Source organism: Myodes glareolus, chromosome 15 (genome assembly GCF_982192425.1).
Source record: "Myodes glareolus chromosome 15, mMyoGla1.1, whole genome shotgun sequence".
In the NCBI taxonomy this organism is placed as follows: Eukaryota; Metazoa; Chordata; class Mammalia; order Rodentia; family Cricetidae; genus Myodes; species Myodes glareolus.
This window is the reverse complement of record NC_142040.1, coordinates 26,447,453-26,473,241: the sequence shown is the minus strand read 5'-3', so window position 1 is coordinate 26,473,241 and position 25,789 is coordinate 26,447,453. Positions and strand designations below refer to the sequence as shown.

At 43.1% G+C, this 25,789-nt stretch overlaps 2 long non-coding RNA genes across 2 annotated transcripts in view; one reads left to right on the top strand and one right to left on the bottom strand.

The window, feature by feature from the left end:
• Positions 1-4,264: 4,264 nt before the first annotated feature.
• On the top strand, positions 4,265-24,179 carry LOC148119656 (uncharacterized). Its single transcript, XR_015734975.1, has 2 exons — positions 4,265-4,402; positions 24,039-24,179. It is a non-coding gene; the product is annotated as an uncharacterized LOC148119656 (long non-coding RNA).
• LOC146891631 (uncharacterized) overlaps positions 6,895-25,789 on the bottom strand; it is a 35,486-nt gene continuing 16,591 nt past the window's right edge. The window contains exons 2-3 of the long non-coding RNA XR_015734974.1: positions 9,353-9,586; positions 6,895-7,033 (exon numbers count right to left, since the gene is read on the bottom strand). This is a non-coding gene — a long non-coding RNA (uncharacterized LOC146891631). The remainder of the gene's footprint in view (positions 7,034-9,352; positions 9,587-25,789) is intronic.

Here is a 25,789-nt window from a genome sequence, read left to right as displayed (position 1 = left end):
GCCTGTGTTGCGCTCACTCCTTCTTTCTCGCTCTGTTTGACATGTGTGGTGGTTTTTAGCTGGTGCCTAAGAAGGCCACAAGACCATATTGGGTCCCCTGGAGCTGGAATCACAGGTAGTTGGAACCTCCATGTGGGTACTGGGACTTTAACCTAGGTCCTCTGGAAGAGCAGCCCGTGCTCTTAACTGCTGGACTATCTCCAGTCCAGTTCCCACGCTTCCATGAACTACCCAATTCATTGAGTTTAGTTCTTTTTTTCTTTTCTTTTGTGAGGCAGGGTCTCAAAAAAAAAAAAGACTCACTACACAGTCCTGGCTGGCCTAATTTGCCGCATAGGCCAGTGCTGCCAGGCTTGGGTCACTTTAAAAAAGTCCTGAAGCTTTCTCCTAACCCCATCTCCCTCCCTGTCGTCCTGAGGGCACTCCACACGCCAGCCCAGGCTTTGATTGTCTTTGTCCTTTGCTGTCTCTGTGTCTCTGAGCCTGCAGTTTCACTTTTGTGATCGGCTCGCATCACGTGTGTTTCTCTCTTTAACGTGTGTCTAAGGTTTCTACCTGGGATAAACGTAGCTCTGGGTTACTGACCCTCTTGTCCTAGCTGGGACTTCGTCCTGGGACCACACCACAGTTCATTATGTGCCCTCTCTTGACGGGTCTAAAGGGCTTCTGGTTTGGCTAATAGAGCAGCCCCAATAGAGTTGCCACGGTAGCAGAAACGTACAACATTGGGTACACGATCACACCCTACGTATATTCATTTGTTTAACCCCACAAAACCCTGGGAAGATTAAATAATTATCCCCAGCCCCTGGAGGAGGAAAATGAGGCACTGAGAACTATCCACTTTCCCGAGGTCACCCGTGTAAGTGGAAGGACTGGGTTTGAACAGAAGACCAGATCAGTCCGACAGACGAGGCCATAGGGTGTGAACATTCTCATACAAGAGCTCCTTTGGAGAAACACCTTGACAGCAGGATTCTTGAGACATTGGTGGCTTGTAGTCAGCTTTTCTAGATGTTGCCAGGTTGTGTTCCAAAGAGTTTATGCTTGTAGCAGACAGCAGGAATTTGATTTTTTTTTCTGATTACGAGACACATAAATTTCCACAAGAAAAATAAAATCGCTTGTCTTATGCCTCTTCTGGGGTTGGAACTGAGGCCATTCTAAGAGAGAATGCTGGTTTTTCCTTTCCCTGTTTCTTGGTTAGGATCCATCCTCTGTTTCTCCTGGATTAGTTCACTTCTGAATCTAAACTCACCTAAACAGGCTCTATTCCCCTATTCTAGACAGACATAATGGGCACCTTACAGCCTAAGTGATCTTCATCCTGTGCCCACATCTACCTAGGATCAATGATTGACGAAAAGGCCCTAAGGTCTAAGAGGGTCAGCGAATTACAGCTTCTGGGCCAACTCTGGCCACAGAGAATGTCACAGCTCTCTTTTGTATACAGCACCACAGTGCTCAATGAAGCTTCTATGTTTGTGCACAGATGTTTAAGAAAAAACAAAACTCCAGGAAAAGTATTCAACAGGCCTAATGTGGCCCACAAAGCCTAAAGTAGAGTCAAGTCCTACAAAATGATACTGTGGTCAATGGTTGACTACACTTGTGGTGGCAGGCTTGTGAGGTCACAATGTTGCTGTTCATTCCTATTCTTGTTATTTTTACTGTACTCTTCTATGTTTAGACACACAAGCACTTAACATCGTGTTAAAAATTGTCTGCAAGGTTCAGTACTGTAATGTCCTGTACAGATCTGCTGCCTAGGAGCAAGAAACTGTGTTATCTAGTTTGTGTGTCTAGCATGGCATATTCTGTCTGCATAACAACAAGGTCACCTGATGATATAAAAATACTGAAAATAAGTTCATTGATTTTTTTTTCTTTTTGGTTTTTTGAGACAGGGTTTCTCAGTAGCTTTGGAGTCTGTCCTCGAACTAGCTCATGTAGACCAGGCTGACCTCAAATTCACAGAGATCGGCTTGCCTCTGCCTCCCGAGTGCTGGGATTAAAGGCATGTACTGCCCAGTTCATCCATTGATTTTTAAAAGAACCCCCGCCCCCCAACAGCTAAATCACTTGCCAGTGCATTGCTCAAAAGACCGGATTTACCATCTAGAAGAGTAGTTTGCCAAGGGCAGGTTTGGACCGTGCTGCGTACTTTCAGGCTTTTGGTACATTGGGTTCGCAAAGCTTGCCACCATAGGTCAGTTGACAAAAAAGGTGGATAGCCAACATTTGAAGTCACTGAAATAAGGAGATCAAATGCAAACAACGTTCCACAATTCAGGTAACGATCTACTCTTGGGAAATTCCCCTCTAGATTGAGGGGTGAGCTTTGGGGGAAGGGAGTTGCGTACACGCTCTCCACATCAGCATATGTTTTAAAGCACTTAAACAATAGAATTTCAAAATACGATCAATATAGGGAGGGGTGATCCCTTGAGATACAACTGTTTTCAGGTCTAATTATATAAATGCATATGTGTAAAAATATTTAAACCTTTTTTGTAAAATATATTGAATAATGTGGCCACCATCCATCTCTAGAACCTTGTACCATTAAACGTTAACTCCCCATTCTCACCTCTTCTGGGTCCCGACAAACCCACTCTGTTCCTTGTCCCTGTGCTCCTGACTGCTCCAGGTCCCCCTTGGGAGAAGTTATACATCACTCCACTTTTGAACCCCCATATCACTCAGCAGGATAGCTTCCAAGACATCTATGCTGAGAATGCCAGAATTTCCTTCTTTCTAAGATGAAATTCCTTTGTGTGCCTCCTACACCATGTATTTACTCGGTTACTGATGCATGATTATAATCTTTTAGCCACTGTAAATAGTGCAGCTCTGAACATGGTATACAAATATCTATTAGTGGCCCTGCTCCCGATGCTTTAGGGTGAATCCTTGAAAGTGAACGCTGAGGGGTGCTGGAGAGATGACTCAGCAGATAAAAGCACTTGTTGTCAAGCCCAACTGCCTGAGTTAATGCCCAGGTACCTCGATCGCTGTGCAGTTAAGATGGCAGAACACACAAGCTTGAGAGAACGCAGGCCTCTTATGATTGAACCGCCCTTCCAGCCATGACTGCCCTGTGCTGACATAAGAGAAATGAAATTTAACTTATTTATGCCAGTATTATTTTGAATTATTATCATTCATACTCTAACTTAATTCTAATACAGACATCCAGAAGATCATTGACTGCCGCACAATGTAGTTAGCATCAAGATGATAACAGACTTATTAAATAAAAACATATTAACCTAGAAATGGAGGCTGATGCTTTGTGTATTGCCAGATGATGTTGTGGCAAAATGAAATTTCATGTCACTTAGCAGCCCTTTACTCAGAGATACACAATGCAGATGGCGAGAGCCTGCTTGTTATTAGTCTGCTGGGTATATGATGTGGCTTTGGAAGGATTGCTGAAAGTACAGATATCAATAAACTCAAAAGCCACAGGAAACAGATTTTTCTCTACTGTCCGCAATACAAACAGATACCGATTTTGTGATCATTTGAAACCAGTGGTATACATCATATGTCACACACCAACAAGCAAAAATAATGCCGACTTTAAAGTGGAAGTCACCCGACAATAAAATTATGGTCATCTTGAACCAAGCCAGTGATAGCAAATACAGAAGAAAAAAAAAAAAAGAAAAAAAGAAGAGACGAATCTGAAAGATATTAGGAGGCAAAATCATAACAGTTACTGTGATGTGCATAACAACAGATGAACTGCCAACTAGACACTCCCTGGGGCTCCGGCCCAGAAGACTTAATGAATAGATCCAAGTCGTTAGGCAGTGCATACTCAGCACAATAAAATAACTACGCGGTATGCAGCCCGCAGTCTCACAGGGTAACCTATGAAGGCTATCACAAGAGTGCTCCAAGTGCAGAAAAGCTGGCAAGAGTCAGAGGGCCTCATGCAGACCACTAGCCCTTGCTTAAAGCTCAGGAGAGGACAGCTTGAATTTTTAATACTTGAGATCATTTCTTATCAGTCTCGCCTCTGCCGCACATCAGGTGTTGACGGATGGCATTTGGAACGGATTGGCAAACGGGAAGGCATTTGGCAGTATGGGGGAAACTAGCAGGCTATGTCGGTTGCCTTCAAGATTAGGAGTCCAGAAAATAATTTTCAGCTGTCAGCAGGAGGGGAGTGACCACTGACTGGTTCGCAGCCGGCTTTGTGGATGGCGCGGTTGCCATGGCAACCATGGAGGATTCCTAGAACAGGACTCTGGATTACAGCAAGTGCGATCTTACTGGACTGGCAGTTCATCCCCAAGCCTCTTCCGTCAGGCACAGCGGTGCTCGCTGTGGTTACAGTGTTGGGAAGTGGAGGCAGATGGAGCAGGACTTCACGGCCAGCCTGGACGGAATAGTGAGTTTAAGATCAAAACGGGGTACTCAAGCTAGGATCAGAAAGAAAAACAACAAGCTTTCAAAACTAAAGAATTCCTGTAAGTTGTTTAGAAGCTGATAAAATTAGTAGCTAGAAAATCATGGAAGATACAGCATACACAAAAATATAATCAATAATATTCTATCCGGCAGAAGCGAACTACAGATTTTCTCAAGTATTCAAAGAACATTCACCCAAGTTAGACCAACTCTTAGTCCATTAAAACCCCAACAACTCGTGTGTGCATGTGTGTGTGTGTGTGTGTGTGTGTGTGTATGTGTGTGTACCTATGTGGATGTCCATGTGTGCATCTACCTGTGGAGGCCCAGAGGCAACAAAAACTGACAAAACTAAAAAAAAAAAAAAAAAAAGGAAAAGGACTGAAAAAAAAAAACATAAAAAATGTATAATGGGGATATGTGGAGAGATAAATATTCGAAAATATTTGAATTAATAATAACTGGAAAATTCTTCTAAATGTCAGACAGCAAACCACAGATCCATAAAACTCAGAGAACATTAGGAAAAACAATGAAGAAAAAGTTATCTTTGATGTCCTATTCAAATTACAGGAAAATAGAAGTTAAATAAAACACTAAAAGAAACCAGGAAGGGAACAACATTCTAACCTACAGAGAAACAAAGATAAGGATTTCCTCCAACTTCTCCACAGAAATCATTCACAAAGTAGGGAAAACACTGTTGAAAAAAAAAAACACCATCCTAGAATTCTGTGTACTATAAAACTATCTTTCAAAAACAAAGGAAAATACTTTCCTAAAAAAATTTGAAAGAATTTTTGCCTTCAACAAATGTTTAAAGTTGTTTGGAGAAGAGGGAAAATTATATATTAATTTAGATCTATGTAAAGAAAAGAATTCTCTAAAAAGAATAAGCAATAGCAAAACATTTTTATTTTGTTTTAGTTTTGGTTTTTGAGACAGGGTTTCTCTGTAGACGTTGCTGTTCTAGAACTCACTCTGTAGACCAGGCTGGCCTTGAACTCACAGAGATTGACCATCTCTGCCTCCTGAATGCTTGGATTAAAGGCATGTACCACCACTGCCTGGTGGTAAAATAAATTTTACCTTCAATTTATCTAACACTTGGGAGGCAGAGGCAGGTGGATCTCTTTGAGTTCAAGGACAGCCTGATCCACAAAGTCAAGTTCAAGGACAACCAAGACTGCTAAACAAAGAAACACTGTCTCTGAAGAAGAAGAAGAAGAAGAAGAAGAAGAAGAAGAAGAAGAAGAGGAGGAGGAGGAGGAGGAGGAGGAGGAGGAGGAGGAGGAGGAGGAGCAGGAGCAGGAGCAGGAGCAGGAGCAGGAGGAAGAAGAAAGAGAGATGAAGGAAGGGAGGGAAGGAAGGAAGGAAGGAAGGAAGGAAGGAAGGAAGGAAGGAAGGGAAGGAAGGAAGGAAGGAAGGAAGGAAATGCCTTGCCCAAGGGCATATCTAGGTGGGACATAGACATTTTCTCAGTGGAGGTTTCTTCCCTCAATGACTCTAACTTGCCCTGCATGGATGTTCCCTAGCTCGCACAAGCATGTACAGCTCTTCGAGAAGACCTCAGTTTGGATCCCAGCAGGCAACTCCGAACAGCCTGTAACTCTAGCTCCATGAACTCTAACACTGTCTTGTGGCCTCCAGGAGTACCTGAACTCACTCACATATACATGCCCATATACACGTAAGCATATAAATTTTAAAAACAAAAACTTTTTCAATTTTTTTTTAAATTAGGGTTAATGAATGGAGAAAGATATACCAGGCCAACACTAATCAAAATAGTGGAAACATTTCAGAAAAAATAGATATCACAAGTTATCAGAGGCAATATTACATATGTTAAGGGGGTCAGATACCTAAGCATATACAATGACCTATCATATATATGCCCTTGTAAAGTGAGCATCAAAGTACATGAGCCTAAAACTGATTTAAAAACGTCAGAAGGCTAGGACAGGATCGCCATGTGTTCAAGACCAGCCTGGATATAATAAGACCCACACCAGTGTGGGGACTTAAGAAGTTTTTTTTAACAAGTTAATCCAATATTATAGATGGAGACCACAACAGAATGCCAGATCCAGCGGGCATAAAAATCAGTACAAATTGATTTTGCTTAGTGCCATCTATCAACAGATATAATAAACAAAAACCTACAAATGGATATGTATAGCAGGTTGATTCATAACTGCGAACATTTGGAAGCAATGCATGTAACTTTTGGCCAATTAATGGTTCATCCATGGTACATCCAGAAAAACAGTATTATGCATCACCAAAGAGAAATGAGCTACCAAGAGGTGGAAAGATGTGGAAGAAACACAAATTAATATGATTAAGTAAAACAGGCCAATCAAAAGGCTGCATATTGCATGATTCCGGTGATTTGAACCTTGAAGAAAGAAAATCTATGGAGCATGAAGATCAGAGAGGCAGAGGAGCCAACCACTCGTGAGTTCTTACCTCTACCAGTGCTCAGAACGAAGGGGCATCTTGTCCTCTGACTGTATCTCCCAACTGCATCTGTCTCCAACAAATCGCAGACTGCACAGAGTTCTTGTCTCCTCCTGCCTTATATTCTTCTCTCTGCCCAGCCACCTTCCTAGTGCAGGGATTAAAGGTGTGGGACCCCAAGGGCCAGGATCACCTTTGTGTGACTGTTTCTCTTTAGACAGATTCAATCTCATGTAGCCCAGGGTGATCTTGAACTGCCTCTGTCTCCTGAATCTTCACATTAAAGGGTTTTCCCTCCACTGCCTGGCCTCTAGTGGCTTAGCTCTACACTCTGATATTGAGGCAAGCTTTATTTGTTAAAACATAAACAAAAAATCATTACAAGTTCCTGAACCTTTTGCTCAGTCTTGCTACGAACCTAAAATCATACTAAACAACAACAACAGCAGCAACAACAACAACAACAATATTAATAATAGTCTATTGGATTCTGCTATACTCATAGATCTGTGTCTTGCTTAGCCATCACCCAAGAAGTATCCTTCTGCAAGAAGCAGGAATTAACACAGACACCCAAAACTGAATAATGTGCAGAGCTAGAGACCTTGGAACATTCAGTTCTAAATGCGATGTCTTCATACAACCTCTCTCCTTAGGGCTCAAGGAACCGGGTGGAAGAGAAGGCAAAAAGACTTTAAGAGTCAGAGGGGATGGAGGACACCAAAGAAACAGTATTTTCCAGACAGCAGGCTGACACACACATGAACTCACAGGGACATTAGCACATGTCAGAGGGTGCCCATCACTGAGAAGGGGAGGAGAACATATGCTTCATTCTAAACCAAGAAACTATCTGCAGTTGTCAACCATTCACAGAGGAAAAATTCATTTTCTCCAATGGAGTCTCACTGGATATGCAAACTACACTTAAGGGCAAGGCCCCAAGTCCTTGGTAAATGGCCAACACAAATTCAGTGGTATTTTGGAGATTTTTTTCTTTCTTCTTTCTTTTTTTCTTTCTTTCTCTCCTTCTTTCTTTCTTTTTGCCTCATCATGCTTTTTATGGGATTTTTTTTAACCTTATTGGTCTTTTCCTTGTATATTATGTTTCCAGTTTTGCATTTTTCTGTGTTTTGTGTGTGCATGTGTATCTGTTTCTCATGCTTTTTCTTTGTTTTTGTTTGTTTTTTATTTGTCTCTTTTCTAAAAAGAGAGAGGGAAAAAAGCATGGAGTTGGAATGGTGGGGAGGTAGAGAGGATCTAGGAAGAAAGGAGAGAGGAGAAATCAGAATATATTATATAAAAAATTATTTTCAATAAAGATGAAGTCTATTGGAAGGAAGAAAGGGAGGGAGGGAAGAAAAAAATGGATGGAGGAAAGAGAAAGGGAAGGAAGGAGGTAACAAGGTGGTTTGCACTACTGAATTCTACCAAATATTTTAAACCAACCTCATATTTTTAAAAAATAAGGCCTGGTGACAGGCGTTGGTGGTACACGTCTTTAATACCAGGACTTGGGAGGCAGAGGCCAGCCTGTGAGTTCTCTGTGAGTTCTAGGCCAGTCTGTTCTACAAAGGGAGTTCCAGAACATCCAGAGCTGTTACACAGAGAAACTCTCTCTCAAAAAAGGGGAAAAGGGGGGGGGGGAGATGGGGTTTTCTACATAGCTAGAACTTCATATCCCCCTTCTTGAGCTTCTGGGGTGCTAGAATTACAAGTGTGCACCACTATACCCAGCTCCAAAGACCTTTGTTTTTTATATCTGGTTTGAATTTTTGATGGTAGTGGTGGTAGGTGAGTGTTTGGGTGATAGGAAGAGTGTTTTTTGTCATGGTGTTTGTGATAGTGTAAATGAGAGCGGCCACCCATACACTTATGTATTTGAATAATTGGTTCCCATTGGTAAAACTGTTTGGGGAGCGATAGGAGGTGCAGCCTTGTTGGAGGAGACATGACACTGGAGGAGGGCCTTGAGGTTCCAAAAGACTTGTCATTCCCAGTGTGTTCTCTCTGACCCCTGCTCAGGGATGAAGATACAAACCTTTGGCTCTTCCTTTCACATATCGGAAGTCAGACTCAAGCCCTCTGAAACCATACACCCAATTAAATGCTTTCTTTCAGAAGTTGCTTTGGTCTTATGCTTTATGACAGCAATTTAAACGTAACCAAGACAGCATTTAACATCGTTTTACACACTCTGTTCTAGAAGACAGAAGGGAAAAAGTCCAAATCTCAAGGAATTGTTCTGTGACTCCTTTGGAGACTTTTTTCTTTTTGGAATTACGACTTTTGACTGCACCAGGCCTCTGACAGCCTGCTTCTACATGGGGATCTTGGGTGGACAGCGACTCAAAGCTAGAAAGGGGGCGTTCACAGGAAAGAAGCTCTGATGGGCTAAGAACCGGTGTCACTGCTCAGGACCCTAGCAACGAAGATCATGGGGCTACAGAAGGGACCACTGACTTACCTGCAAGACAGCTGTGCTGGCCCAGCTTCTCTGGCTCCTAGGGAACATACACCTTCTGGTGAAGATTGTGGAGTTCTCACGATGAGCACAGTTAGCATGGAGGGCGCAGAGGCTGTGAACCCAGCGAGGTGGCACTGGTCCAAAAGAGGGGCTTCCAACTGTGAGATGACTGTTCCTAATGGGCCACATTGTGAGCGTGGGTGAAGCTGATGCCTTTTGTGGAATCACAGAAACCTTTCAAGAAAGTTGGGTTACAGAAACTTTGAGTTATGAAGGTTTTACCTGAAAAGAACAGAAGGTCTCACCATTTCCCATAAGCCTCTTAACAGACCTCTCTTGGTCTTATAATCACTTCTTCTGAAGGTCCCTCTAGCAGAGGAGACAAAAAAGCCACTTGACATCAATCTCTATAGATACATGTTGACTCCAAAACTCATTAAACAAAGTAATATTTTGTTCCAGCTGGATATCTGTGCACTTAGATCACTCCACACTTAAAAGTCTCATAAGAAAAATAACCAGTACTATTTAACACAGTAGCCAGCCAGCAGATGGTTCCAGAAGGAATGAATGTCATCTCCCAGTCCATGCGTCCACGAGTATGGCACGTCAGGGTTGGTCTGAGTACCCCGTAGAAAGCAACAGGAATGGCAATGAGGCTCTCAAGGCTGTATTCTCAGCAAACATTGCCACTGCTTCCTTGTTTCTCTTGATCACTCTAGGAAGCTACCTACCATGGTCATGAGACTAGCCAAGCAGTCCCATGGAAAATTCCAGATAGTAAACCCAACACCTCTCCCACAACCAGCACCAACTTGTGAGTCAAGGTGACTGAGGCACTTTGAGGCATGAATCTTCCTATCCCAATCAAGGCTTCTAAGGACTTTAGCCTTAATCAACACCTTTCCTATAAACTCAAGAAAGACCCAGCTAAAATGCTCCTGAGTGAAGAGCCCCCAGAAACCTCATAAAATGAGCTAGTCTTCTCTTTTCTTTTCCTTTTCTTTTTTTGGCCAGTTTTCAAGACAGGGTTTCTCTGTGTAACAATCCTGGCTGTCCTGAATCTCACTCTGTCCTCAAGAAGGCTGTCCTCAAACTCACAGAGATCCACCTGCCTCTGCCTCCTAAGTGCTGGGATTAAAGGCATCGCCTGATAAGTTAGTCCTTTCTTTAAAAAGATAATTATTACATTTTTATTTACTCTCTCTCTCTCTCTCTCTCTCTCTCTCTCTCTCTCTCTCTGTGTGTGTGTGTGTGTGTGTGTGTGTGTGTGTGTGTGTGTGTGCCTGTGTGTGTTGCACACATGCCAGAACCAGGGTGGGTATATGGAGGTCAGAGGCATTTTACAGAGTTAGTTCTCTTTGGGGAATCAAACTCAGGTCATCAGACTTGAAGCAAGTGCCTTTACCCACCGAGCCGTCTCTGCGGCCTAAATTAGCATTCTTGTTGTAAGATTTGAGTTCATTTACTCAGCGTAAGCCACATGAGGAAAACAAAGCAATCCTTCCAAAACAAAGATCCCTTTCCCCACAGAAGGCCATCTTCCTCTGTCGGGCAGCTGAAGTAAATTTTTGGCATTTTTAAATTTTAGTCACATTGTTGCCTTGACCTAAAAATACTCATTTTCAAAAATATTAGATGCTTATTAAGGAAACACTGAATGATGTATTTTCTAAAGCAAAATGTCTAGAAAAACATAATCATGTTGAAAATACGCCATTGAAATCCCAGGAGAAATGTTAGCCTCCATGTAAGGTGCGGGGTACTTAAAAAATAAATCAGACTAGCTGCAAAGCTACAGACAAGCCAAAATGAGTTTGGAAAATAGGACAAGAAGAAATCACCAGAACTATAGGGCAACCTTCCGAGTGTCAGGGGGTCTCGAAGATGAGGTGGTGAATTGTCACAAGATGTCTGCGACATCCATTTCAGCGTCGTGAGTCTGTCTCCAGCACTAAGCTGTAAGCCACTAGGAAGCAGGAACCAGAGTTCCTGTGAATTCCACTCGCTGCCCGCAGCTAGAGTTCATTTTGAATTCCCTGGGTTAGGAGAGCAGGGTATGAGCCCGAAGCAGGACTTCATAAAGAGTACAACCCTAAGGCGGAGAGAATGAAGGGGAAACTGAGGGAAGCAGGAGATGGGAAGCAAATGCAAAAAATGTGTGTGGACCATGCTGATGCCTCTCCATGGCAGCACAGTCCCAAGTGCTTCCACTTCGCCGTGCAGAACACGTCTGAACAAACCACACCCAAAGATCTATGACTCTGAGCCAGGCGGTGGTGGCACACGCCTCTAATCCCAGCACTCAGGAGGCAGAGGCAGGTGCATATCTATGAGTTCTAGATCAGTCTGGTCTACAGAGTGAGTTCGAGGACATCCAGGACTGTTTCACAGAGAAACCCTGTCTTGAAGAAAAAAAAAGGGGGGGAGAATCTCTATGAATCTAAATAGTCCTTGGAGGGAAAGCTGGAAAAATGAGCTTGCTAGCTCCATCCTTACCCACATTTCCTACCAAATCAATAGCTTTTCTTGTTGCTACAATCAAATACTCAACAAGAAGCAGTTTACAGAAGAGGGTTTCCTGTCTCTCATAGTGTAAGGTTACAGTCCAAGATGGTGGTGAAGGTCATAAGGGTGACTTGAGGCTGCGATGGCGGGAGCTTGGGGCAGCTGATTCACATCTCGACAGAGAAGGTGGAGTCGCAACTCTTAGCCTGCTTTCTCCTTTCTTCCCCCTCCTTTTTGTTCACTCTGGAACCCAGCCCAGGGGTTTGTGCCACCCACACTCAGGGACGGTCTTCTCAGTTCAGCTTCTCTGAGACCACCCTGACAGACACACCTAGGTATATTTGTTCTAATCAAGCTGATGCTAGATGAACCACCACACCTACCTGCTGATAGAAGTTTGACCTACAATTTTATTCCCGGAATACATATGCTTTGTGGGAGAAAAAAATGGTAAGGGGAGCCAGAAACTATGAGAGTTAGCCTCCAGTAAGAGAAAAATGTGCAGGGCCACATAAGCGTACAACTTCAAAACCAAACAGCCTTCACCACAGCAGCAGCCACGGTCATAAACCTGAGGCTTCCAAGGTAACTTAAGCAGCCGGCTTCAGTAGGTGTGTGTGGACAGAACTTCCTTATGCTCTGAAAGGAACAGGTATGAGGCAAGCTCCAAACTCTAGTTCCTCCTGTGTGTTACTCAGTCTTTCATCATGGTGAGGTGTCTTAGGTGTGTAATGCTGCAATAAACACCAACCAAAAGCAGCTTGGACAGGAAATGGTTCGTTTCAGTTTGCAGTTGAAGTCCATCGCGAAGGGAAGTCGGGGCAGGAATTCAAGTTTGAGCACTAAGTGACTTTATAAGGAATGAAATAAACCCTTCCCTTCCCAAGTTGCTCTAGTCACGGGGTTTTAACCCAGCGACAGAAGCCCTAAGGCACACATACAATGAGAAACAATTTTAATAAATAGATGAATAAAACTGAGTCTCAGTAACAGTAACTGCTTGCTGGAGTCACATCTAGGAAGCATATATGTACCTCTAGACCTAGCTATTTATGTTGGCCCAAATTGCCTTACATTTGAAAAGAAAAAAAGCAAAAGAACTAGGTGAAAGCTGGTAATTGGGACCAGAAAGGCTCCATGGGCACAGAGACTTAGGGTCCTTCTCTAACACTGTGCTATTCATGGCCTTCATTGCCAGTTACTTCACTGTCCCAAATAGGTCCTCGAGACTGCATGCGCCTAAGGCAAATGGAAGAAGTTCAACTCAACCCCCCTTTGGATTTTCCAGAAATAAGTTACAACACTTCCACCTTTATCTTTTTTAGAATTTTATCACCATCACACCTGAGGTTAGCTGCAAGGGAGGCTTCACAGCCCCCATGTAAATGCAGAGTTCTTTCCCTCGGGAGAGGTATCAGGGTGTGCTCAGAACAGACACTTGCACAACGCGAAGAGGGTAACCATGACAATAATACTAACAACAATAATTAGTCTAGCTCCTCAAAGATATTCACGGCACGATATCTCAATGCTATAAATGAAACTTGCAGGCATGTGGGCATGTTTTCTATCTATAAAGCATCTATTGTGAAATCAATTTAGATAACTTTTGTAACAAGGATAATGGAACTGGATTGACTATAAAAAGAAGAAGGAGAGGATGAGGTGGTGGAGGAAGAAGAAGAGAAAGAAGAAGAAAAAGAAGAAGAAGAGGAGGAGGAGAAAGAAAGAGAAAATCAAATTTTATATTGTACTAAAATCACAATATTCCTCTTATCTGGCAGTTGGCTTTTGTCCTCAGACTACAGTGACTGAACACATCTGGTAAGGAGTCCCTCCACATTCCTGTCATGTTTACTCTCACATTGTGATGTTGCAGATTGCTTGAATCCAACTCACAGTGCCCTGCTCTTCTACTTGACTATATCCATAGTCCAAAGAAGCTCAGCTCAAATTTCAGAGGAAAATGCTGTTAAAAATATTTCCCTCCTGCACATTCAAAATAATACATGGAAATTTTGAAATGCTGACTGACATTCTTCGAAAAATCATGAAATGTATGATACTTTGAAAACCAAAATTAAGAATAATGCATGCTTATGAAGATCAGTTCTTATAAATAGATGCATTTTTTTCAACAGTAGTTTTTGGAGTTTTGTTATATGGGGTGCTCTTCTATATGCTGTGAATATGTTTTATTACCATTGGTTAATAAAAAAGCTGATTTGACTAATAGTCAGGCAGAATAGAGCCAGGAGGGAAATCCAAGCAAAGATAAAGGGAAAAGTAAGATGGAGTCAGGAGACACCAGCAGCTGCCAGAAAAGCAAGATGTGAGGTAACAAGCCACGAGCCTCATGGTAAAATGTAAACTAATAGAAATGGGTTAATTTAAGTTGTAAGAGCTAGTTAATAATAAGCCTGAGTTAATAGGTCAAATAGTTTGCAATTAATATTAAACCTCAGAGTGGCTATTTGGAAACTGGTGGACAGGAAAGGAACCTCCGGATACAGTTTTGTTGTTTGTTTTGATTTTTTTCTTTTGAGGACAGGGCTTCCAGTACCCCAGTCTGACCTTGAGTTCACTATGGAAGTCAAGGATGGCCTCCATTTCCCGAGTGCTGGGGTTGCAGGCAGGCATACTATGACTGTTTTTTGTGCTGCTGGGCATCTAACCAGGGCTTCGTGAATACTAGGCCAGCACTTCAGTAACCGAGCTCTGTCCCCTGCCCCTCAACAGTGATTTTTAAATCAATTAGTTATTTATTTATGGGCTGTGCATGTGTTGCTGCATGCTTGTATAGATCAGCAGACAGCTTGCAGGAGCCAGTTCTCTCAACCCTCCATGTGGATTCAGAGATTCAACTCAGGTTGTCAGACTCAGGACAATCACCCTTACCCCCTTAGCCTTCTTACCAGCCCTCAATAGTGATTATAACAGCTAGGGTTTATTGAGCAATTTACATGTCAAGAGCAGAATTGAGTGTCTTACCTACTCATTCAGACTTTTGGGGTACTTTCTCTAGTCTGAAGATATTCTCATTAGCCTGCATCTCTTAGCATCTTTTCCATGAGCACATCCCAAGAACTAAGAATCAAGCTACACTAACACATAGGGGACACTGAAGCAGAAGACAAATGCCAACCAAACAAAGCTCATAGTCTCGAAAGGGGACGGACAACAAAGGAACTAATTCTTGCAAGCAAGGCTGTGAACCCAACTTCCTGAGTTCAGTTCTAATTCTATTTATGCCTTGCTGTGGGAACTTGAGGCAAATCACACGGTCCCTCTGAAGATTCGGTGTCCCCAACTGGAAATAGAGATCGAAGGGACCGGTATTTGCTCAGGATACCCCGAGACCAAGTTCTCAGTACAAAGAAGAGGGATAAAGGGCAGGGGAAAGAAGACAAAGACAAGAGATAGAGGATGAGAGGGATGGGGAAGGGGTACTTGTCCTGGAGAGAGGACAAAGGACTGCCCTGGATAGAGAGGAGACAGACTTGGTCATAGAAAAATGGTGTTTTATAGAGGTAAAAGGGGAAAGCCCGTGTTGTGTTTAGGCATTTAATTTTGACTGGACAGATTAATTAAGGTAGCTACAATGGGGTTTTTGATTGCTGGACTTCAATACTTTGACAGCTGGACCTTGGAGGAGAAAATGGCCAGGTAACAGAATAGACCTTGGTGGTTAACTTTAGGAATGTAATCTAATTGTTTTTAGCAAGGCAGAGGGAATGGGTAGAAGGGCAAGGCCTGCCAGAGCCTTTCTTGCCAAGCTCAGGCTGATAAGAGTCCCTTCAGGAACACGCAAAGTGCTGAATGAGACCTAACTTCTGCAGCCCACTCGACTTACTGTTTGATATAACGTAAGCACTCCACAAACATTAGCTGTTACTGTAACTTACAGAAGCAACAGTACCCAGGTGCTGACTAAGCATCAAGACGGCATTGAACCCAGCCCTAAGGCTGAGCAGACTTCAGCAGGCACACAGACCTGAGACTGAGTGTGCTTGGAATTTAAGATGCTTGGCTTTGAGCTTGACCTGACTGTGGCGGAAGCGAATGAAGGAATGACAGGCAGACAAGCACACAAAAAAGCTGGGACTGGCTGGACCACACACTCTGATGGAGATGCACCAGCAGTGGTTTATTACACACAGCTGAAAGAGGAGGTGGATTTGTTGACCTCAGGAGCCAGTCTCTGCAGGGTACCAGTCTTGGACTGCCGTCCTCAGAGAGGAACAAGTTGTGACTGTTACCCTCTGCGCACACTGTCAATATTCGTAGTCTGACCAGGGGAGGGCCTTGCCATTCCCGTGGGTCTGAGGCCCTGAAGTCCTTTCCATGGCCATGTGCATGTCAATAATACACATTCACTCGGAATTCTGTCTGCTCTCCCACATCGTTGGTAGAATGCTCACTGATATGTAGGAAGTCCTGCATCCAGTCCTCAGGGCTGCACAAACGGGATGTAGTGGATCGCTCTTGTGATACGGCCACTTGGGAGACAACGGCAAGGGGGTCAAAAAGTCAAGGTCATCCTTGACTACATAGTGAGCTCAAGGCCAACCTTGGCTATGTGAGACCCTGTCTCAACAAGGAGGAGGAAGAAGAGAAAGAGAACACTTTGAGAAATATTCAGCTCAGCTTCCACGTTCTCCGGTTTTCTAAGTGCAGCCTTCTTTGTAAATAACCTCACCCATATTCTTCATGAAAGCAGGATAAGAGTCTGTCACCATTGCATGGTGGCATGACAAATGACAAAAGTCCCCAGGTTCCCAGTCCAGAAGGCTCCCCCTGCGTTACAGTCTAGCATGAACACAGCAGCTCCGTTCATTCCGACCACTAGTCCCAGGGTTTGTTTTTCTGATTTCCAAGTTTCATTCTCAGGTAAGAGGTAAGACACAGACCATCCATTGATGCCCCAAGTCACTTCTGAGAAGGAGCAGTCCCTTCCAATAAGGTTTCAGTAACCGCCGAAGGATGCTCAGCTAGATGCCAGCCTACAAGCATTATGACAGTGACGTCTCTGAGACAGTCCAAACATAAGGGGACTCTCTCTTCCTCCTAACTCCCATGGGTCCAGCTTCACCCCAACCACAGGAATCTTCACACACCTCTGTTTTACAGAGTCCAACCTCAATTTTTTTCTTTGCCCCTCAAATCAAAAAAGACCCAGAACAGGGGCCTTTCCCTCCTCAGATTGGCATCCAATTCCCGCTGCATCTCAAAGACTCAGCTGAGTCAATCATAAGAGACCCAACAATACATCCTCGGGATGATTCCATCTAAGTAACTCTGTAGTGTGCCCACATCCCAGTCCTGAGCTGTGCCAAAATTCTCCCTTCCTTCTATAGACATCCATTTGCCAGGTTGGCAGGGGAAGGACAGGCCCCGAGAACCTGCCTGTACTAGTGTGCAATCTTGGACACTACTTGGGCCAAGATGTGAACAACTCCACTAAGACATTCACTTTCACACAAAAGACAGCCTAAACCTACATATAAATGAGTTCTCTGCATTAACGTGTTAATATTCTGCCTTTATCATACAGTGAAGTGTTTGCATTTGACATCATTACCCTATGTTCTGGGCTTCCCTGAGAGAAATGCAGATGTTGGTCTTGCAGACACATTACTAAAGGATTCACACAAGAGAACCATTTTAAAACCAAGGGGAGTTTCACTGAAGACATGGGTGCTCATCAGCCAAACCTCTGATTTCATCAGAGTACTGCTCACAGCTAGCCTTAGCTTTGAGCCTATGTGGTTATTTAATTGTGAGGAGAAGTGCCCCAAGCCTTGGTAAAGGACACCTTTAGGTTGCCTGTGAGCACGCTTCCAAAGAGAATTAATTGAGAGCTGAAAAGGGAAAAAAGAAAACCAAAACCAGTCAGCATTCTCCTCTCTCTGCCCCTCGACCTACCAAGATGAGGCAAGTAGCTGCCCATGATCACGGGGAGAAGCGGGGCCTGTCTGCACACTTTCCCACACAATGAATGGTGTCCCCTGAACCAGAGGCTACAACAAACCTTCCTCCTTTAAGATGCTTTTAAAATATTTTTTACATTTATTTATTTATTGATGTTTGGGGGGAACATCCCACCATGCATGTGTGGAGGTCAGAGGACAATTTGGAGGAGTGGGTTCTCTCCTTCCACCCAGTGGGTCCAGGCGGTTAAGCTGCAGGCTTTTCTTGAGTCTAACATCAAGCAGTTTCCCCAGTGGAGCCTCTCCCCCAGTCCCTGGCTACTGCTTATGAGGCATTTGGTGACAACAAATGCATTCTTCTTCCACAGGCTTGGGTTCTAGTAGTTCAGAATAGCCTGGGCAGAGCATATTAAAAACAGTCAAGTATTTTCAGGTATAGTGGCCCCTGTCTATGATGCCAGCATCTGAGAGTCAGAGGTAGGTGGATCTCTGTGAGTTAAGCCTGGTTTACACAGAGAGTTTCAGGTCGGCCAGGGATACTTACTGAAACCCTATCTTGAAAATAACTTGTCTTCTTAAAAATATACTTTTGAGCCAGACATGATGTCACACACCTACAACCCATGCGCACAGCGGTTCTCAACTTTCCCAATGCTGCAACCCTTTAATACAGTTCCTCACTTTGTGGTGACACCCCCCCCCCCCGCACCATAAAATTATTTTTGTTGATACTTCATAACTGTAATTTTGCTACTGTTATGAATCATAATGCAAATTTTTTGGAGATAGAGGTTTGTCAAAAGAATCACAACTCATGGGTTGAGATTCACTGACTTAGAAGAATGAGTTACAAATATAGAGTGCACAGTCAGCCCAACCTACACAGCCAGACTTTGTCTCAAATACAACACACACCCACTAAATAAATAAATAAATAAAATCTTTTTCAGATACCTTAGACATAAGCTAAAGCTCATATCTAGAAATTAAGGAAAATCACTTTCTAGATAGTCAGTAATCATTTAGTGTTAAAAGTATCCACAAAAAAGATTTTTACTGCCAAGCCATGGTGGCGCACACCTTTAATCCCAGCACTCGGGAGGCAGAGGCAGGCAGATCTCTGTGAGTTTGAGTTCAGCCTGGTCTACAGAGTGAGTTCCAGGACAGCCAGGGTTGTTACACAGAGAAACAATAATTATCTCAAAAAAAATTTTATTAATATACCTCAAGACCCTGCCACAGTGTGGTCCCCAGAGCACATCAGTCTGCCTTCAAACATTTCCTAACAACTCTCCCTGCAAATAACCAAGTTTGACAACACTTAGATTTCCTCATCATTATACTGCTTCTCCTTGCCTCTCTACAATGGGAAAACTTGGATATGTCTTTTGTCGGTATCCAATGTTATTAAATATTAATAGCAATGAAAAGAAATACATCAGCTTCTATTTTGATAGACAGTTGGAAAGTCAGCTAAGGGAAGAGAGTAATGACTAGAACAGCTTTTAGAAAAATTATGGACCCCAGTTATTAATATAAAGTGGATAATGGGGAGACAGACTGCAGGTGTAAAAATGCCATTCAATCCCCAGACTAAGAGGGCTGGAAGAAAAAGGAATTAGTTTGCACTGGAGAGAGTTTTGGAATCGCTTTGTCTCGATTTCCACACCTAGTCTGTGGAGGCAGCATTCCATTTTCCTGGCAAACCATCCGGCCTGCCACTCACAAGTCACAGGTACACCAGGTACACCTATGCTCAGGAGACCGCCCCGTGTCTCAGACAACTTCCTGTTGCCTGCAAGATATAGGACTCTCAGCTCCTGTACCTCATCTTCCTGCACACACCACGCTCCCTGCCATGATGATAATGAACTGACCCCCTGAAACTGTAAGTGAGCCAGCCAATTAAATGTTTCCTTTATAAGAGTTGCTGTGATCATAGTGTCTCTTCGCGGCAATGAAATCCCTCACTAAGACAGGAGGGCTCAGAACACACAGGCTAAAACAAACCAGGGAGGAAACTATCCAGTGCACATCCCTGGCTCCTTACCTAGAGAACAAGGTCTCTCTTCTCCAGGCTGAGAGGACCATGGTCCACGTCCACCAGGCAGAGGTGGGTCACACACTTGCCTGACGTCTGTCTCATGGACTCTTCTTCAAGCTCTGGACCTTCAACCCCAACGGACCCAGTTCCACCCTGCTTCTACTATTCTGGTCAGGCAGTGCAACTACGGTCAGGCCTGCCTGCTCCTCTTTCCCCTTGCCATCAGAGGCCTTATCTGGGCAGCAGCTCCTTGACCTTCCTCAGGTGGTGGGACCTGCCCCAGGGGTTCGAAGAAAGAAGAATGGAGGAGCCACCTGAAACACAAAGAGGGCCCTTTGTCCTATTTTCAATACTGTCCCTTGTGGGAAACCCCTGGGGAGTCCGTCTGGCAAAGATTCCTGACTATGTCTGTCCTGGTTCTTTGCTTTGGCCTTTTGCTTATTGACCAAATGCTACCCCACCATTTGAACAGCCCCACCTTTCCTTTAAAACCCTTTCACAGTAGAGGAGTACTTAGTGGCTTTGCCTTACCGTGGAACCTGTGAGGGTTTGCTGCATTGGAAAAGCAGCCAGGCCAGTGCCAACATACACAAAACACAGCTCTCACCGTAAAGCAAATGAGAAATAGTTTATTCTGGCACCATTTTTAGTGACCATGGCCGGGAAACACAGATTAAGGTTACCCCAAATTCCATGTCCCAAAGTAGAAGCAGTTTAGTCAAGTTTTATAGTTTTTACAGAACAAAGAAAGTCGTAGTTTAAAACTGGTTTAAAACACATCGGCGGGGATGTTATAGAGACAGTAACAGCAAGACGGTGGGAACTTTTCTATAGGTGGCAGAAGCCCAGATGACGTTAGTAGCTTTGGGGCTGGTGGGAGCTAGTGGTCTGCTGAGTTAATCAACTCCTAAAGGTTTCATCTGTTAGCCAAAGATTAGTTCCAGCACAGAGGTGAACAAGAAAAGCAAACCCAAGATAGGTAATTAGCCCTGGACTGCGACATTCCAACCTGTCCCCATCACCGCTGTTCTGATAGTCTCTGCAGACACAGCTTCTTTCCAGGAATTCCTGTGAATGGCCCTCAAGACAAAGACCATCTGAGTTAGAACAAATCAGGCTTTGCCCCATCATGGACACACTGTGAGTGTTTATCCGTGCTGAAAAGGTCACCTGCTGCAGACACTCAAAGTGTCGCAACTTGTCCACACACGGCTTGACTAGGCAGTCTCAGGTAGATAGAAGTCTGTCCAGCAGGACTGTGTGTCCTTCAAAGACAGACCATAAACGGCGTGGCACACTCCAGCTGTCTCTTGGATCACTGAGTCTAGAGCAATACAAACACTGTGTGTCAGGACACCGAAGCAGACTCACAGAAAGGCCAAGAATTAAGAGCCCAGCCAACAGCCAGCACCAGCTTGGCAGCCATGTGAAGGAGATACCTTCAGTTTAAACACTCCAGCCTCAGGCAAGCCGGTGGGTCAGGTAGTCAATGTCTGTTACATAAGAGTCTCCTGAGAGACTTAGTGTCCACCTAACTGCTCCAGACCCTAACCATCTGTGACTCTAGAGATGACAGGTGACTGTTGTTTCAAAAGAGAAAAGGTATTTGAGGAAGTGAGAAGCTTGTTTCTGTTTACCAGTTCCGTGACCCGTATGTTTAGATCTCCTGTGTCTTATGTTCCTCATTTGTGATATAGAAGCAGGAATACCAATCACCAGGTTTTTGTAAGAATTAATATTGTTTGTCAATATTTAGGAGTAAGAGTATACAGTGGGCATCAAACAGCTGATAATTGATTCTAAAGCACCCATTTTGTTTCGTATTTCAACATCTCTCAAGTTGGAACTGGGTTTATATTATGCCACCACCTATGGCACACATACTTTTTTCTTCCTTGATTATATAGAAATAGCAGTCTCATATACTCATAGCCCACACCATCTTAAGTCTGATGAAATACAGTACTTCTCTTTTCTTTCTTTGACCTCGGTATCCGAGAGCACATTTATTCCCTCTCAGACCTGATGAGTCACGTGGCGAAAGTAAAAGCAGCAGTGTGAAGAGTGATTCCTCATGCCGCTTCCAGTGGCCGAGAACAGGTTCCCATCTCACCTGACGGGTCCCCTTCTGGGGCTGCGAGACGACAACAAAGATCTTTGCAAAAGAACAATCTTCAAAGCTGATTTTTCTTTTCTACAGGCTGGCCTTGTTTTTAAAAAATTAACTGTTAACTCTGTTGTGACTCTCCAGAAACCATCAAGATACATACATACATACATACATACATACACAGATATAGAGAGATTTATAATTTCATAAATACTTAATATCATATACATGTGTATATAATAGAGAGAGAGAAAAAGAGAGTTTTATTATCCAAAATCAGTGTGCTAAAAGGTACCCTAGTCAGCCTTATGAAAGCTGGAACCCAGAAACAATGGTGATGTAATTCCAGGCCCCAAATCTGAGAATCAGGGATATTAATCTTAGTTTGAGACCAAAAAAGATGAAATAAGATGTCCAGAGTCACACGGGCAGATATGAAGGAAAAAGGAGCCGATTCCTCCTTCCCTCCTCTGAGTAATGTTTCACCTGGGTACCTCAAGCAGAGTCGAGCTGACACATAGACACATCACACTCTAAGTAACGTAGCCCTACAAGAGGAAATGTCTTCCCCCTATTTTAAAGTGTTCAACTCAAAGCCATGTTAGTTAGTTCTGCCAAACTACAAACCAAGCAGGCTGAATTGTTTTAGTTCTAATCTTGCTTGTAAAAAAACTGATCCATATGAGAACAGCCTTGATTGAATTAGTCCCTTTGAGATACCCACATAGTCACTAAGTCACCTGTCACCTGTCCCCTCCTTCCTAGTTGCTTCTCAGTGAATGAATGAATTCAGTGAATTCCTACTCAAGAGCCATGTACTGAAACAAAACAGTAAAAACTTTACGATGGAACTAAAACACTTCCTGATAGCCCCATCCAAATCAAATTCTCCACTATCAAGTTTTCATGACCCCTCATTGGCCACAAATATATTTTAAGGAAAACTCTTCCTTCATTCCTTCCGATTGGCTCCAAAAGTCACAACCACATATCTGATGGGTCAGAAACACATCCATCAGACATCTGTATCTTTACAGCACCTCATAGCGTGTCATAGTTCAGCCAAAAGGTAATGGAGGCGGTTTATGTGCCTGCACTTTCACCAAATGCAGTGCAGTGGGCCTTTGACAGAACAGCCGCTATCTCTATTACATCAAAGAACCAAAGTATTGTAATGAACACGTACCATGATTATAAAACACATATCCTGCTTATGAAACATGTACCCTGATTATAAAACTGCACCTTCCTTGAAACTTGGTTAGCCTTGCCTTCATCTCTGTTTTCAAGAAAGCACCAGATCTACAGAAATTATTGAACAAAGAAATCTTCACTCTGCTCCTTCTCGCTGTTGTTACCTCTCCTAACATCCTCCCCACCACCTATTTTGTACCTTGTTTTCCTCCAGCAAGAAACAGTAGACTGTCTCCACCATGGTTGCTATGACTATTACAATACCTGATATGAGCATGCATCTCCAGCCCCCCTTCTCGTCTCACCCCAAACTCTGCCACTTCAGATTGCTACAGTTACATAATCTGTCTGCTAATAACCCCCACCAGTGGTAAACAATATGTCTTTTAACATATTATAAGAAACAGAAAAAGTAAAAATAATGAAACGCTAAATTTAATTTTTTTTTAGTTTTTATAATTGAGATGACTTTCTGCATAGCTCAGGCTAACCTACAACTCATGATTCTTCTTTACAAACATGCACTTCCATGCCTAGTTCAAAAAAGTAATCTTAAATGTATGGTGCGGGAAGAGACGAGAGCAGCAACACAGGCGAGAGTTACGCTGCTCTGAACACATTTTTCTTTGTGCCTGACAAAAAGGTATGTACGTCTTTTAAGTGGCTATGCAACAAAACAAGACTTTGAAAAAATGATTCTCATAAAACAACAGCCAAATTTAAAGATGACTCACACAAATTATTTCACGTTACTTTGCAACACAATTATTTGACGATACAATCCTTGTAAAAAAAATCTCCTAAAGACAAAAGAGAAATACGTACATAATCATACATCATCTCTAGTAAAAGTACTGTTAGTATGAAGTTCCTGCTGTAATTTTGGGAAATGTTTTGTAGGATAAAGCAACCGAGTATACTGGTGTCCTTGGAAGCAAACCAGTTTGGGCATGGAGTGAAGAGAACAGACGATGGACGGCTGGAGGATGAGATGAAGCTCGGTCGTCTTGAGTTTTAATTAAAACGCCCAGTCTGAATTCACCATTTGGTTTCTGGGGTTTTTTTTAAATTTGTAACTGTCGACTAAAAAAGCCTAGAAAGATGGTTGCAGTTTCAAGACATCTCTCTCTCTCTCTCTCTCTCTCTCTCTCTCTTTCTCTCTCTCTTTCTCTCTCACCTCTCTCTCTCTCTCTCTCTCATACACACACACACACACACATAAACACGCCATACCATATATATGCACACCACACCACACCATATGTATACACCACACACACACACAACCACATACAAACACACCATACCACATACATACACCACACACACACACACACACACACTACAGCTTGGAGACTGGATGATTCCAGATCTGAGGCAGAGAACATACCAGATGAGGCTGGCGTGTCATATTATACCAAAAAGCAAAGAGATTACAAATGACTAGCTGAGTCCTATCAAAGTGACTCAGGAACCAATTTGACGATGTTCCAATTGGCTGGAGATGGGGCAGTTTGAGTTTTAATAAGGATGGAACTATACCAAATAATTTTAAATCTATGGATTCACAATGAGATTTTGAAAACCTCACTGCTGGACATGGTGGTGCTCACTTGCAACCCAGAGGCAGGAGGACCACAGGCCAGCTAGGACTATACCTTGCTTTCAAAAAAAATAAGTTTAAAAAAAACTAATTAAATAAAAATCCCTCAGTGCTCAAACCCACAAGGAGCTGGGAGAATAATTCATTATTTCAAAGACTCACGAATAAAGAGAAAGAATCATGAGGGTTAAAACATTTTTATTCAGACTCTTCCTCAGACCACTCTATTTTGTGCAGGGAGTTTATCTTTTAGGAATCGTCCAGCTAATAAATAACTCTACAATCTAAAAACAACCATCTTATAAACCCTGCTGACGTTCTTGTGTTCAGAATGAAGTATCACAAGACCACATTAAAAGTCACCACATGCCAAATAATCAAAGATAAATGTCTCAATCCTGCAGAAATAAAGGAACAAGTTACAAAAAGACCTTGTCTTTGGCAAGCACATGCTGATAACACTATCACAGGGAGGTCCAGCTGACCCGTGCAGACTGCTTGAGCAAAATATAGTAAAGTGTAGAGCCTATAGTAAAATACGGAGAAAGAATAGCTCTCAGTTTTAGAAGCTTAGAAGCCCAATATCAGGGCCCTAGCACACATCCACTGTCTAGAAAAGGTCTGCTGACAGCTCGTGTACAGCTATCTCGACTGACGCTGCATCCTCACACGGCCAAGGGCAAGGGTCTCTGTTGCTGAGAAGATACTCCATGACCACAGCAACAGATATAAGGGAGAACATTTAATGGGTGGCTTACAGTTTCAGGGGTTCAGTCCATTATCATCATGATAGGCCATGGCAGTGTGCAGGCAGAAGTGATGCTGGAGCTGGAGCTGAGAACTCTACATCTTGCACAGGTAACAGGAAGTGATCTGTCTAACTGGGCATGGCTTGAGCATATACAAGACTTCAAAGCCCGCCTCCACAGTGACATACTTACTCCAACAAGGCCACACCTCCTAATAGTGCTACTTTAGTACTATAGTCCCTTTGAGGGCCATTTTCTTTCAAACCACCCCAGTGTCCATTTTATAAGGAACCCATCCT